We start from the raw sequence: 16,390 nt of genomic DNA, 5'->3' as shown, positions 1-16,390 counted from the left end.
GGTGTCACCTCAGCACACTTGAGGTGAAACGCCAGCAGCAGGTACAAAACTGTCCTCCTGTGCTGTGATGAAATCAGAAGGATCAAGGTGATGTGACATTGATGACAAGAAGTATTTGCTAAAGGAGTCAAGAGAAGAGTGAGTTTCAAGAAGAAGGAGCTGGTTAGCAGGGTCAGTGGTTATTGGATGAAAAGACCCAAAGAGTGTCCATTGGATTTGTATTAGGACCCATTGGTGACATTCAAGTTAGAGAGTGAGGACAGAGCCAGGTTGCACTGAAATGAGAAATGAAAAGACAGTGAAGAAGCAGAGACAATGGTGTATATTATTCCCCGCCCCCCGAAGATCATTAGCTATGAAGGAAGGGAAAGTAATATGGCAATAACTGGAGGTGCTGTGTGTGAACCTGCTGACGGGTAAAGGTGTTCAGAGTCTTGATGGTGACCTTGAAGAACTTCAGGGTTTTTATTCTTGTTTTCTTTTTTCAGATATTGTTTTTGTTGGTTTGCCTTGGCTGTGAGTGTTACAGGGAGAGAAATTGTTCTTTGTTAAAGATGTCTTGGGACTGTGCGGTGAGAAGACACTGGAATCCGACCTGGTGGAGAATTATGGCTCCATTGTGGAATGATCTGGGGCAAGTACTCAACCTCTCAGAACCTCAGTGTTGTGATCTGTAAAATGGGGAGAATACAACTTCTCTCCTTAGGCAGCTGTGGGCTTTGATGAGAAAAATTTTGAGGAAAGCTTAGACTTATCAGGTGGTGAAGTCCTCAGCATTATCTGAGATGAGCATGATGGCTAAGAGCATGTACTCTTGAGCCTGATGCTCGGACTCAGGTCCTGACTTGGCCTGGTCCAGGCATTGGTGGAAATACACAACGGCTATTAACGTTGGTGAGAATAGGGATACAATGAGATGTAAGGCTGGAGAGGTTAATGCCTCCAGATGGCAGACGTCTTCAGATGCTAGAACTCGATCCATCTTCGGTTCTAGGCCCTGGAACTTTCCCTTGTCCTCAGTGGCTTGGTTTCTCCTGCTTCCACAAGGAGGGAGTGTATCAAAACACAGTTGGCAAAGGCATGGCTCAAGTACTGCCAGCGCCTGCCGCTAGCAGACATTAGGACTAGATCCGACTAACACTCTTTCTTCTGGAGCTTGGACATTGTCTTGCTCAGTCTTCTTGACATGAGCTCCAGGTGAACCCTGCAGTTTATCAGACTGGCCAGATGATATTGTTATCTAGGACTAGATGAACTCTAGAGATGCTCCTGTCCTTAGACCTGGACAGACCTGGCTCCTTCCCAGGCCCCATGCTTTGCAGTACCTTCCTTAAAGCTTTCAGAAGATGTACGGCTAGTCTCAGTCCCCATTTCTTCACTTGGGGTTTCTCCCACACAGCTCAGGTAGGTCAGGTAAGCTGCAGGACGTATGCCTATGGTGCTGACTGGGGCCTAAATCCTAGGGGGCAGTTTGTTGAGCAGACTGTCTATGCTGGCCACTGTGAGATTTCGTTTTTCCTCCCTCCCTCCCTCCCTTTCGCCCTCCCTCCCTCTTTTCTTTCTTTCTTTCTTTCTTTCTTTCTTTCTTTCTTTCTTTCTTTCTTTCTTTCTTTCTTTCTTTCTTTCTTTCTTTCTTTCTTTCTTTCCTTCCTTCCTTCCTTCCTTCCTTCCTTCCTTCCTTCCTTCCTTCCTTCTTTCTTTCTTTCTTTCTTTCTTTCTTTCTTTCTTTCTTTCTTTCTTTCTTTCTTTCTTTCTTTCTTTCCTTCTTTCTTTCATAGAAGTGTTAAGATTCAGCTGACATACCATATACTCACCCATTTAGAGTGTACAATTCAATGGATTTTAATATATTCATATTTGTGCAACCATCTCTATAATTGATTTTAGAACATCTTTATCACTCAAAATGAAACCTTGTATTTTGTATCCAACACCAACCCATTCTTCTCTCTCTCCCCCATCTTAAGCAACCACTAATTATATTCTGTCTCTAAAGAGTTCCCTGATCTGGACACTTCATAAGAATGGAATCATATAAGGTGTGGTCTTTTATGACTGACTTTTCACTTAGCATAATGTCTTCAAAGGTTATCCTATGCCAATATTTCATTCCTTTTTATGGTTGAATAATATTCCATTGTAGAGAAATATCACATTCTGCTTATCCGTTTGTCAATAGATGGTCCTTTGTGTTGTTTCTGCCTTTGGCTATGAATAATGTTACTATGAACATTTCTGTACAGATTTTTGTGTAAATATATGTTTCTATTTCTCTTGGGTATAGCATTGGTATAGAAGTGGAATTGCTTGGTCATGTGGTAACTCTATGTTTAGTTGTTTGAAGAATTGTCAGACTTTTTTCCAAAGTGGCTATTTGGAAAGTGTACCATTTTTCATTCCTGCCATCAGAGTATTAAGGTTCTAATTTACTACATCTTCATCAACATTCATTATTTATCTGGCTTTTTGATTCCAGTCATCTTTGTGGGAATGAAGAGGTGTCTCATTGTGATTTTGATCTGCATTTACCTATTGGATAATGATTTTGAGCATTTTTTTCAATGTGTCTCTTGACCATTTATATGTCTTCTTTGGAGTAATGTCTCTTTGTATTTAGACCTGTTGCCTATTTTTAATTGGGCTATTTTTTCATTTTATTATTGACTTATAAGAATTCTTTATGTACAAGTACCTTATCAGATATATGATCTGGAAATATTTTCTCCTATCCCGTGGTTTGTCTCTTCACTTTCTTGATGGAACCCTTCAAAAGAGAAAAGTTTTTAATTTTAAGGAAGTCCAGTTTTTCTATTTTTTCCTGTTGTTGCTTATGCTTTTGGGGGTCATATCTAAGAAACCATTGCCCGATCCAAAATCAGAAAAAAAGGTCCCTATGTTTTCTTATAAGTTTTATAGTCTTACCTTTTACATGTGAAGTTTTGGCCAACTTTCAATTTTTTTTTTTTTTTTTTTGTATGTGGTGTGAGGTAGGGATCTAATTTCATTCTTCTGCATGTCGTGCCAGGACCATTTTGCTGAAAAGACTATTCTTTTTTCATTGAATTAGTTTGGCACCCTGGTTGAAAATGAATTAACTATAAATACAACAGTTTATCTCTGGTTTCTCAATTCTATTCCATTAATTCGTGTGTTATCCTTATACCAGAACTACATTGTCATGATTATTGTAATTTTGAAGTTAAGTTTTGAAATTGGGAAGTATGAATTCTCCAAATTTGTTCTTCTTTTTAAAGATTGTTTATTCTGTTCTGGGTCCCTTAAATTTCCATATGAATTCTAGGATCAGCTTGCCCATTTCTGCAAAGAAGACAATGGGATTTTGATAAGATTGCATTGAATCTGTAGATTATTTTGGGGAGTCTTTCCATCTCAACAATATTAAGTCTAATGATTCATTAAATGTGATGTATTTCCACTTATTTAGAACTTTAATTTCCTTCAATAATGTTTTGCAATTTTTAGGGTACGAGTCTAACATTTCTTTTGTTAAATGTAGTTCTAATTATTCTTTTTGACACTATTGTAAATGGAATTGTTTATTTAGTTTCATTTTCAGATTGTTTATTACATGAGATTGGGTCATCAGATTGGTGCTGATACACTGATTTTGAATGACTCAAATTGTTTACATAGAGAAAGATGTCCAGAAATGATCTATCTTACACACATTAGGGGCATTCCAGCTCCTTCTAATTCAGAGATATTTTATTACAACAGTCCATTTATTCATTAATTCATTGATTTATTAGTTGAGGGCTCACATGGGCCATCACTCTTCTAGGAATGAGGGCCACAGCAGTGGACACAGCAAAGTGCCTGTCCTTTTGGATCTTGCACTCTCATGGGAAAAACATATAATAAACTAACTGGCTAACTAACTACTTAATATAATTTTAGGCAATCACTTTGAAAGAAAGTGCTCTGGAAAAAAAAAGAATTAGCCTAAGGATAGAGAGTTGAGAGACACAAAGGCAGATTTAATGGGGTGGTAGGAAAGACTTCTCTAAAAAGGTGATTTGGGGACAGAATGCAGTGCAGAAGAGTGGAGAGCTAAAGGAGGATGACAATAAATGCAACGCCCTGGATGGGAATGTGCTCCAAGGGTTTGGAGAATTGTAGAAAGGCCAGCCTGGTTGGAGCTACAGAAGGGAACTGAGAGTAGTGGAGAAGCTGAGGAATTGGGCCAGGCCATGGGATCTGTGGGCCAGAGAAGCAACTGTGAATTTCATTCTGAGTGTAATGCAAAGTCACTTGAGGGATTTGAGAGAGGAAATAACAAGGTTATCAAGAGCTGGAAGCATAAGATAAGGTGTCTTAAAAGTCAAGGGGTTGAGTACAGCCCTGTAGAGAGTCTACCTAAACAGACTCCAAGGAAAGGCAAACTAGGTGGGAACAACAGCAGGGACAAGTCATCAGGATGGGGGCTCACTTGATTAGAGCAAATGTGAAGCAAAATGGAAGAGGAGAGGGGGCCAGTTTCAGGGGTGGCCTGGCTTGTTTGTTATAACATGGTCTATCCAAAGGCAGAGGCAGCATCAATTTTAGTCCAGAGTAGAATCAAGGCTTGAGAATCCTGGAATTAAGCTTGGTTCTGACATTGATTTGCTACATGATCTTGGGCAAGTCACCTTTCTTTCTTGGGGCTTGATGCTGTCATATGTACAATGAACATCTTAGAGCAAGAATGGCTCCAAGTAGGTTGGCCCTGAGCGACGACATATCCTTAGGGACTGCTGATGCACCGATCCCTGGGAGGGGAATCTTGATGGGAGAGAGGTACCCCCTTCTGTTAACTTGCTTAGTTTATGGCTGCCCTGACCTGAGATGCTCCCTGCCCAGAGGTTTGGCAGGGATGAAATAGAGTATTTCCTTTTCATCACTGCCTAGCTAATGTCATAACTTGTGTCTGGTCTATAAGTAGCCTAGCTAATAAGGGGCTAATTGGCTGGAATTAAGTGTGGCTGACAGGTGGGGTTGAAGTGAGATGGAGAGAGGTTTATCATGGCATTACCAGGCTCAGCTATACAACATTCTTTCAGAAAAGCCTAAAGGGCCTCTGACACTGACTGGTCCACTCTGTTGGCTTGCAGAAAAAGTGGATAGGGCCTAGAGAGGGCATGACTCTTGCATTAGGTCACACACTAACTTGGAGGCAGAATAGAAACAAGATTCCTGGCTCCTAGACCCATAGCTTTTCCACTATACCTCACTGCCCCTGATGACTAGGGACCCAGCGAGGACCAGGAGAAGAATGAACATGAAGCAGAAAGAAGAATGTATGTGAACATCGGTTAGATGGTAGGAGAAACAAGAAATAAGCATCCCAGTGGCAGCCATAATTCTACCCGACGAGGACACAGCGGCACAGGTGCAGTCCCTTGACCATGCTGGGATCTGGCTATGTCTGCCCTAGGGCCAGCAGTAAAAGAGGCTGGAAGATTTTGGGGAGCTAGCCTGAGAGTACTTATTGTGTCATGTCTCTGTACCTACAAGTCCCTCCACCTGCATGACTTTGATAGTGCCCTTGTTGTTTTAGGAACCTTCCTTTTGCTCATTTTTAAACAGGATAGGGCAAAGGTAGGACAGACCTAGGGCAGCCTCTCTTCTGGGCTGCTCTATTCAGATGATGACATTGGAAAAATCAATTGCCCTCATTTTAGTTACCACTTGGGAATAATATTGGGGGCAACTTGGAGAGAGACTGGCCCAGCACCCAGGAGACAGTGGCTTCCTCCATGCCAAATATAACACCTGCTACCACAGCCTAATGGTGCCCAAGCAGCACTTGTCATTTTTTAGAGTATGTCCTCATTCCTTACTCTCTTTAGGGTTTAGCAAGCCTCTTTCACCACCTGGACTGTGGTGGCTACTGCATTTGCCCTGACCTCTAACCTTGCCTTCTCCTGGTGTCTCACCATCTACTCTTCCTGAGCTCTGTGGTGGCCATGTATCCTAAGCCAGGCCAATCAGAGCCCTTTCACAGGATTTTACTTAAATTGGTCCAGAGGAGCTTTTTATCCTTTTTTTTTTTTTTTTTTGGTACCAGTTTGTTTATATACAAGCCAGAGTGGCCTGTGGCCAGTATTTCATTCTCCCAAAAACCTGGAACTGGGAGAATAAAATCAACATTATGAGAAACACAGATAAAAGATAGAGAGAGAGCAGCCTGGGGCACTGAATGACTAGATCCCACTGTTCCTGAAGCCAGACATCTCTTCTTTTTGAGAAAACTGTTTCCTTTGGGTTTCTGTAGCAGCTGAAGGAGCTCTGACTAATTGTGGGGCTGGTAACCCTTGCTTGGCCTCCTTGTGGCTTAGGAGAATCCAATGACCTGCCTGTGGTCCACAGCCAGCCACAGGTTGATCTTCTAGAAGACCATCAAGAAGGCTCCCCCCAGCCCTACCTCCCATCTGATAGACCTTCCACCCACCATGTAAAAATGGGTAACCCAGAAAGGACATGAAGGGTGGGGGATCATAATTGCTATGACTTGACACATATAATACCTCTATTTTATGAAGAAACAAAGAAATAAAACTCTATTTCACAAATAGAGGATCAAGGTAATGTTAACTTGGTTCTTTCAGGCTATGGGGAGGCAGAATCTAAGCTCAAGGGGCCAGCTGGATAAGATGGGTCCCGCCTGTGGCTGGACCCTGGACTAGCACCCTGGCCTGATCTCTGGGCTTTTTCTAGACCATAGGTTCTCTTTGAAGAACACTTTTCTAGGGATTTAGGGTTGATCAGGACTGTGTATGATAAGAATCACTAAATATTAGTGCCTGGAGGAATCTTTGAGACCCAGAGTAGGGGGAGAGAGAGATTTGGGCAGGATGGCACAGCCATGCACTGCTGTGTGCTGGCCATGGCAAGGGATGAGGAAACCCGGGCTCAGGAGCTCCCATCACTGCTCCTGGTGGTCATACCGCTTCCTCCCTATTCATCAGTGTCCCCAGAAGGTGACCTTGGACAAGGTCCCAGGAGCCCGATGGTGTCCCAGGGTCAGACATGGATGATGGGCAGGGGGCGTCCATGGATTTGAATGATGCTGTTCATTAGCATCTTTTCCAAGCATAGTTAAAATATAAAAAGCTTAGATTGGGGACATGCATCTTAGCAGGATATTCTGGAATCTGCCACTTGCATTTTTTGATTATTTATACTCTTTTTCTGAGCTTAGCTACAAAATCCAGGCATGTCTTCTCTCCTAGACCTTCTTCGCTTGTGAATACAGAACTTGTTTCAAAGAAATAATGTATGAATGGCCGATGAAGTAATTCTCACTAGCGCTAAACTAATAAGCCATGGAATTTTTAATAGATCTTCTGCTGGGCCATGCTTTGCAAGGGTCTCGCCATCAGTACAGGTAACTGGCCAAGGATGAAAAGTCATTCCCTACATCCTTCCATCACTCCTCTATTCTGTTGATGTCAGAATAGAAGGAGGTTCTGACCTGCCCCCGAATTCACTGCTCACTGACACCAAGCACTGTAATGGTGCCTTGCCCCTCACTAGGGCCTTTTCTGCCATGTGTCCTTCATTTACCCATGAAGCCTGGCTCTCTGTGAGGTCTTTAGCCGGAAGTGGTGTCTTTCTAGAAGTTTATAATAAGACATGATCCACATGACGATCCAAAACAGAAACATAAGAAGAAAAAGGGAGACGGGGACAGAGCATTGCAGTTGGATTTGAAATTCTGACTTGGCTATGTATTCACTGACTTGGCTAAGTCGCTTCACCTCCTTGGCTCCTCCACCTGTTGCATGGAGGCTTGTTAGGAGGGCTCGGTTCCCGGGGTTAGGAGTTGAAGTGGTGTGCAAAAGCTCTGGACATGATCAAGAGGCCTGATGCATTGGGCCCTCCAGGAGCAATTTTGCAGAGGAGCGCAGAAAAGCCTGTGCCAGAGAGCTGAGCTGTTGCTGGAGCCATGAAGAGTGGGACAGTGACTGAGGATTTAATGAGATGACAAGTCAGGCGCCTCCAGTTCCTTATGCCAATGAGGGCCTGTCTCTGTACCCAAGACTAGTGCTGTTTGTGAAGCGCAACTTGTCCCCAGTGAGCATCTGTTTTGCTTCTCTCAGCACCAGCCCTTCAGGAAATTCCCAGCAGACCGTCTGTGTGTGCTGCAGAGCAACGCCTTCCCAGCTTGGCTGCAAACAGCCTTCCAGCAGGGGACTCTTCCTGAATCCTAAAATGTGCTTCATTTAAGTGCTTTAGTTAGTGCTAGGGGAAGGAACATGGAGGTGGTTGGGGGAAGGGGGTGAAGGAGGAGCAGACTGGGGTGCTCTATAGAGGCTCAGCCTGGTCCTGGGTCCCTGGACACCATGGCAGACAGTGCACAACAAGGCTGCCTCTGTCTGCACAGGTCTCTAAGGAACCTCACTTGTCAGTCTGTAGGCTGGCTCAGCACCTTATTTCTCAATCAGCATCTTGTCGCTCAGTGTGCTTGGCCAGTGGTGGGTGAGGCCACTGAGATGAGGAGCAAGATAGCTGTGGTCATGTTGCTTCCATAGAGGAAGGTTAATCATTCCTGTGATGTGGAGATTTAGAATGGGCTCCGTGGTCCTTTCCTCTCATACATTCATATGCTCTCATGTAGTTACAGAGCACCTATTCACTGCCAGGCTCTGGGTCCCCTGGGGACTCACTGGTAAGCAGGGAACACCTGGCTCTGCCTCTCCCAATCCCATTGTTGCTGGCCTGCCTTGTCTCTCACCTGGATTACAAACAGAGCAAGCCCAGGGTGAAACAGAAAGACCCTGGAGCCAGACCACCTGGACTCAGCTCTCAGCTCTGCTACTTCCTTTCTTGGTGACTTTGGGCAAGAAACTTTCCTTTTCAAAGTTCTCATCTATAAAATGGGGATAAGAATAGTACCTACCTTATGCAGTTGTTATAAAATTTAGTAGGTTAATGAGTGTAAAGAGCTTGGAACAGGGCCTGGAACATAGTAATAGAAGAATAAATAACATTGTCAAGCTGCTTTTTGTGTTATCCTCTTCTAATCTGTTCTCCACAACATATCCTTTTAGTCTTTCTAAACAATAGGTCTGATCATGGTAAAGTCATTCAAAGATTCCTCTTGCTTTAAAGTCCAAACTTTTCCATGGCTTTCAGACCCCTACTTCTCTATACTTTACCCCTCCCCATCATGTTTCCCACTGCATTTCCCCACCCTCCCTTCTTTCCCTGCATTGCAGCCATCCAGGTAGCCTGTCATTTGCTAAATGTGCCATTCTTTCTCACATGATGCTCTATCTGGGGGACTTTTCCTATCGTCTCCTTACCTCCCAGGGGATCTTCCCATGGGTCCTTCAAGAGGAGGTTCAGTCCTGTGTTTCAAGCCTTCCTCCATTTTTCCTTTCCAAATCAAAGCCAGCTTCTCCATTTGCCTGCACCCCATTGACTCTATTCACCGCAGGTCTACTGCAGTGAGCAGTATTTTGTAACTGAAAGCTAATGTGTGTTTTCCATCAAACCCTGTGTCCCCTGGACATGTTGGGTTTCTCTCTGGGCTGGTACAATTAGACCCTCAGCAAATAGTTGTTGAATGAATGAATAAACAAGCTGCTTGATGAACACTGTCAAATTGGACTAAAGAAGCAGGTGATTTCATTTCATCCTTACAACCACCCCTAATGCAAATGGAGAGACAACTGAGGTCAGCTAGGACAGATCTGCTGCCTTGTCAGTGTAGGTGACAGCCGGCTGATCCAGGGGACTCCAAGTAAGGCCCAGATCTGTCTGACTTCTGGGATAGTGCTCATTCCCCTCCCCCATTAGCATAAGTTCCTTTGCCCGGGAAGAATTGCTTGGTGGGTGTGAAAAACTTTATATTCTAGAGATGTCCACTGCACTATCCCCACGACGAATGCTCTTCTGCAGTGTGACCTTGCCCACCCCTTATCAGGAGGTGGACTCTTATGCCCCTTGCTTTGAATCTGAGCTGGGCTTGTGCCTACTTGGCCAATAGAATGCAGCAGAAGTTCTGTTCCAAGACTTCTGCAATTAAGCCACCAGAGACTTGCAGCTTCTGCCTGGTTCTCTTGGAATTCTCTCTTGAGATGTTCCCTTTGGAAAGCCTGTTGCAATGCCCTGAGATGACCAAGCCCCATGGAGAGACCATGGAGAAGTGCTCTAGAGGACAATTTCGGCTGAGCTCCCAGATGACAGCCTAGCCACAGGAAGGAGCCCCCTGGACTTTCAGAGCAGTCAAACCTTCAGATACCTTCAGCCCCAGAGGACATCTGACTGCAGTCCCATCTGGGACCTGGAGTGGGAACTACCCGGCTGAGCCCAGTCAATCCATGAAACATGAGAGATGATGATAAATGTTTGTTTTAATTTAAGTTACTGAGCTTTGGGGTGGCAATAGATAAAAATAATACTGGACTCAGTGCCAACTGAAAGAGCATGTGAGTGCTAAGCTCCCTGTCTCCTACGATTTCTTAGAATGTGGAGAAAGGGACATGGGGGCAGAAAACATTTGATTTCTAAGGTCCTGTTAATCCTGTGATGCCTTCTCTGGTTTGCAGACTGCCCGGAGCAGAGAGGGAGAGAGAGGGTTGGGTTAGTTTCACAGTCCAGTTACCTTAGGCTGTAGGAAATAACTAAGATCCAGGGGCATAGTATAAGGCCTTTATCAACATCCTGACTCACTCTCTGACCACTCCTCCAGGAAAATGGCCTAGATGCTTGATACATGGAAAAGAAATAAAAGAAGTGGTGGTGGAGCACCCACTTTGTGCCAGGGAGCCAACCCCCATTCCTTCGATTGCCCTTCACAATTTGATGAGAATGACAGTATTATCCCCATTTTACAGATGAAGAAACTAAGAGGAAAGTCAGTGATGGGCCCACACAGGTAGCAAGTGGCAAAGCTGACAAAGCCCAGGCCTACATTACTAATGCTGACAATGTTGGAATGGTCTCAAAGATGCTAGGAAGGTTCTGGGCCCTCTCTTCAGCTCCAATCTGCTGGTCAGCCCTGAAACCTCTTCCTCATTGCTTTGCTGCTTTGGTTTAAATCCTGGTTCCTGCTGATGCTAATCCCTCTGGAAGGGTGATGCATTAAAATGTTATTAACCATTCATCCCAGTTGGAGTGAGGTGTCCCCTAGGAGGCTATTTCAATGGGAGGGAGTGTGGAGTGGTGGGGTGCCCTACAGGGGTGGAAGAGAAGAGGTGGAACTGTAGAAGGGCTGTAGCCTAGGCTCTTCTCCATTCTTTCATGATGGAGCTGGATCATGGGATTGGGCAACAGAGAAGGTAGGCTTTCAGCCCTGGCACAGGACAAGCCCCACTGCCTGTCTTAGGTTGAGCTTCCCCATGCCCAGTGGCAGCTCTAGAGAATGTCTAAATCTCCAGCTGATAGCACCCATCCCTGGCACAGCCATCGGCACATTGTTCTTCTCATAAGCCTCCTTCTAGGGCTCCTGGGAGAGCTGTGTTTGGTTCTGGGATCCAAATTCAAGAAGTGGTATTAAACAGAGCAGGCAGCCAGGATAGGCAGGGAGGGGTGCCAGTTCCTGGCAGAGCAGTGGCTGAGATCTCTGGTGGAAGGAGATCTGGGGGGATAGAGAGCCAATTTCTGCCCTGAGGGTGCTGGTCAGCTTGAGTGAGTCACTGGGTTTTGCCCAGTGCTCTTAATACTTCTCTTTGGGATTGTCGAAGTCCTGGGAGGCTGAGGCTACTTAACATGGAGTATCTTATGAGCAGTGTGTACTAGAGGTGGGCACTGTCACTAGAGGTGGTCAAGCAGATGACCTGACTGCCCGTTCTGGCTCTGCAGAGAGGGCTGCCACAGAAGGACAAGGGACCAGGTAACCTCAGGGGCCATTTACAATGCTTGGCTCACAGGCTCTGAGAAAGGACAAGCCCAGCCTGGCCCAGCAGGATTTTAACCACCTGAGCTAAAATAAGGGGAACAAAATATCCTGGCTGTCCTGGCACTCACTTGAACACCCCCCCCCCCGCCCCCTGCTATTTCTCTCTGTTCATTTGGATGTCTGACTCCCCTTGGACAAGGAAGCCTTACTGCTCTTCCCTCACTCTCCTACCTCCTTTCTCCCACTCATTCAACAAATATTTATTGAGCACTTAATATGTTGGGAAATGTGCTAAGTCTTGGAAGACTCAGGGGTGAGCAAAATAATGTAGTCCCTTCCCTTTGGCAGAGCAGTGGGGACCTCCTGTAGAGTGGAAGAGGAGTGATAGGTGGATTATAGGGGGTCTAGAAGAAAAGCTAGAAGACTGGTGGTTGGGAAGTTGGGTCAGGATCCAGCCTGGAGATGATGAGGAGTTGGCAGAGAAGGTGAACCAGGAAGAATAGATGGATTCAAAAAACAGATAGTAGGAAAACTCAGTAGGGCTGGATGAAGGGTTGGCTGTGGCAGGTAGACAAGGGAGAGGAAAGTGTCAAAGGCAGAATTCATCCTCTCTGGCTCGAGCTCCTGGGTGGGTGGCTGTGCCAGTCATGAAACGCCTTACAGCAGGGCTGGCTCTATTGGATCCCTGGCTGACAAAGCTGCCCCCATACTTGAGTGAAGACCTCTGTACCAGTGTTTCATCTTGTGCAGGGCTAGGAACTGGGTGCAGCTGCTCTATAGCAGCTAGGAAGCACTAGGGTGGGGGCAACACCTTCTCCATGTAGCCTGTTTCCATTCTTTTAGCCCTTCCCAACAGCTCTCAGAAGCCTGTCTCTTGCAAAGCCTCCCAGGTGCCTGCCCTCCTTCTTATGGCGCCTCTTCTCATCATTGCAGAACAGTGATGATTGATATACAGGAAGTCCAATGAGCTGCCTAGCTCCGCCCACTACTCCAGCTCATTCCTACCCAGCCCTCTCCTGCTCCCCTCCCCCGAGATCACTTAAGGTATCCAAATACCTACAACATCTGGGACAATAACAGAACTGATTTCTACTTAGGGAGAAAAGGGAGGGCCTGGGCCCAGCTGAGTCCTCTCATCGCCTCCTGCTGCCCTGGATCCACCCCACCTGGCCACCGGATGCCTCCGGGAGGCAGGGGTGTCTCAGGCTTCCGGGCCAGGGCTGCAGCCTGTAAACATTCCTGCCCCATTTAGATGGTTGCCAGATGAGCTTGAGCCACAGGGGGCGGGGAAGGGCTTTGGCTGGGCTTGCCTATGGGACTTGGGGGATCCGGTGGTTTTGTTTCCAGCTTAGCTCATGTAAACGTGCTCGGAACAGCCAGCTCCTCTCCTCTGCAACTAGTCTGTGTGAAGCCAATGCGCCTCCAGGTCCTGCCTCCTTGTCTGCATGAGGTCATTGTACTCCTGGGTCCCCTCCTTATGTGCATGAGACTAGTGCTCCCCTGGAGTCTTCTTCCCTGTCTGTATGAATTTGGTGCGCCTCTGGGTCCAGTCCTCTCATCTGAGACAGAGAGTCCTAGTCTTGGGGCTTGCTTTGCCATCCCCCAGGGTGTAGGCTTCGGTTTTTAGTTTTATAAACTGAGGAAATGGAAGATGATCATGTTTATCTACCTGCTTATCGGGTGGGTATGGGTTGGCCTTGATCTAGGAAAGTGTTTTAAAAATTCAACTCAGTGAGCCTAGGACAATCTTTTAAATATTAAACTCAGTGCCACAAGGTGTTTGTTATACTCACAGCCTCAAGAAGTCAAATGGGGTTTACTCACCTATCTCAAATGGGGTAATATTTATGCTACTAGCTATCCTTGATGGTGTGTCATACACCATCCTTAGTCATAACAATGACTTTCTGAGTATTACTGTATCTATTTAGAGATGACAAAATTGATGCACAAAAGGTGAGTGGCTAGGCTCATGATCTCACACTGAGAAAATGGAGCTCTGCCTGTTTTCCTGGCTTAGGCCCCAGATGGCTCAGGCTGGGCAGGTCCTGCCTCTGATTGGGAACACTGAGCATGAATAAGTGATGCTGGACAGGCCTGTTCTGTTCCCGGGCTCCTTTACCCTCCACTGCGGCCTAGTCTATGTGGCTAAGTTCAGGTATCATTTCTAAATGACAGGAGTCAGACCAGAGAGGGAAATAAACTTGCCCAGGGCCATGCAGCTGTTCAGTGGTAGTACCAGGATTGGAATTCAAGTTCTCCAAGTTCCTTTCAGGAGTTCATTCCACTGTGTGGTTACTTCCAGCCAACTGTGTGGCCGTAACACCTGGTTTGGATAGAGTGGACTGACTACAAGAGAAGGAGGGCAGTGAGGGGTTGGGCAGGAGGCTGGGTCACAAGTCCTGCCTGTTACTGTGTCCTTGGGCAATTCACTTCTGCTGAGTCTCCACTTTTTTATGTGTCCACCTGCCCTCAAGGACAGAGATGTTAGTTCTGCAGCTAGGCAGGGGCAGCTTTCCTTCCTGCCATGAAACCCTATGCCCTGATCATCCTTGGCCAGCACCCCAGGGCCAGAGTTCTGCCCAATCTGCAAGCCACTTGTATCTTTGGATGGCAGGGGCACTCACCTCTTGGGAGGGTCTGAGATGGCCTTCCCCAGAGTGGATGTGCCACACACAGCACTGTCTCCTCTTCCCCCACATCCCTTCTCAGGCCTGCGTGCTCAGGAGAGCAGACTGACCTCATCAGAGGACCCCAGTCTCCAGTGTCTGAGAGTCTACTCTGCAGCTTTCTTTCTCAGGAGCTGGTGCCAAGCAGGCTCTGCCTCAGTGTCTGGCGGGACCCCAAGCATTGTCTTAACCACTTCTCAGCAGCAGTGGGAAGATCGACTTCATCAGGACTGGAAGAGACCCAGCAACGGGCTTGTGTCTACTTTGCTCCAGCTGTAAAATGGGTGCATGGTTAGCATTTCCAAATCCACACAGAGGACTCACTGCTCCAACTAGTGTGGGGCAGTCTGGAGCCCCCTATACCAGTGCCCAGCTAGCTGCCTATAGGGAAGGAATTTGGATGGAGCCAGTTTTGGGGAGCACTCCCACATGTGTTCTCTATGATGATGCCACTCAGGGACAGGAGGAAATACCCATGGGCCAAGCTCACCTGCCTGCCTGTACTTTACAAGTCATTCTCATGTGACATGAAACCACATTTCTGCAAGGTGTGGGCTGCAATTTGGGCCACGATTCTTAGTTAATATTGAGACAACAGAGGTGCAGTAAGGTTAAAAACTTGCCAGAGTCACTCAGCTATACGTGGCAGAGGTGGGTTGGAACCCTGGCAGGCCAGTTCCGGAACCCTGTTCCTGACTCAGCCATGCAGGTTATTTCCTAGGTTCTCCCATCCATGCCTTTCTCTGCCCCAGCTCTCCCAGGAATGCAACTCCATCTTACAGAGGTGGAGGGGGCTCAGCACCTCTATGTGCAGACTTGAGGCAAGTTTACTCTAGCTAGAGCACCCAGGAAAAGAGTGTAGGTGTTGGTGGGGGGGTGTCTGGTAGGACCTGGCAGGAGCATAGAGGGATGATGGGAGCCATGTGTGCTAGCTGACCTGATGGTCTTGGGGAGGGGTGGGAACTCAGCCTTCTCTCTCAGTTATCTGTTTGGACTGGCAGAGTCATTTGTAGATGTGGGAGGCCAGGAAGGTGAGGGAGGTGTAAGTCTCTAGTGTCTTAACCGTGGATCTTAACAATTCCACCCCAGGCAGAGCTTCTCTCCAAAACCCAGCTCTCTAAACCTGATCGTTTTCTTACCTGAATGTTTGGTAGGACAGCATCTTTGCATGACATTCTTGGTTCTCATACTCCTGCAACTGAATTTCCCATCATTCCTTCTTTGCTCCAGTCTTTCCATCTCCATCCACTCCTCTGTTCTTCATCCTCTGCTTTGGTTCCAGCTGCTTCCCTAGTTGGACCGTGTCTTAGACCATGTTTGAGGGGGTGGCCCCTCCCTTCCAGCCAACTCTCAGCATCCTAGGACATGAGGTGGGAAATGACAGAAGAAGCACCAGGGGAGGGGACTGGATGGTTCTTTACTTGCCCTGACTGTGAGACCCTGGAGGGCAAATTCTACAGAAGATTTATTTTTATAGTTTCTTTGGATGTTTGTGGATTACACCGATGAAGGAAAGAATGCATGAGCCCAGAGTAGGGGCCCCGGGATTGGATGGGGACTGGCATACTGGACCCCCTTTCCTTCAGCATCTCAGTGGGAGAGTAGGGAAGATGCTACACATCTCAAGATAATTGTATTTCAATGCCTTGATGTGTCACCCTTCTGGAGAACATTTACAGTTTGAGAGGGCCTTGAGGAGGAACCCATCAGTGACAGTGGGATTTCTGGTGCTGGGGAAGATCATGGGTGGAGGGCCATCTGTGCTTTGCTCACATCATAGTGGGGAGGGGTGAGCCCTGGGCATCTCCGTTGGGTGGGAGCCCGTGCTTTCGGGTGGTTGGCACCCATGAAGCCCTCTTTTGTTACTTCTCAA

The sequence above is a fragment of the Pteronotus mesoamericanus genome, unplaced genomic scaffold (assembly GCF_021234165.1).
Source record: "Pteronotus mesoamericanus isolate MK-2021 breed Mesoamerican mustached bat unplaced genomic scaffold, CSHL_Meso_final contig_24, whole genome shotgun sequence".
Classification (NCBI taxonomy): domain Eukaryota; kingdom Metazoa; phylum Chordata; class Mammalia; order Chiroptera; family Mormoopidae; genus Pteronotus; species Pteronotus mesoamericanus.
Note: the sequence above shows the minus strand (reverse complement) of the source record.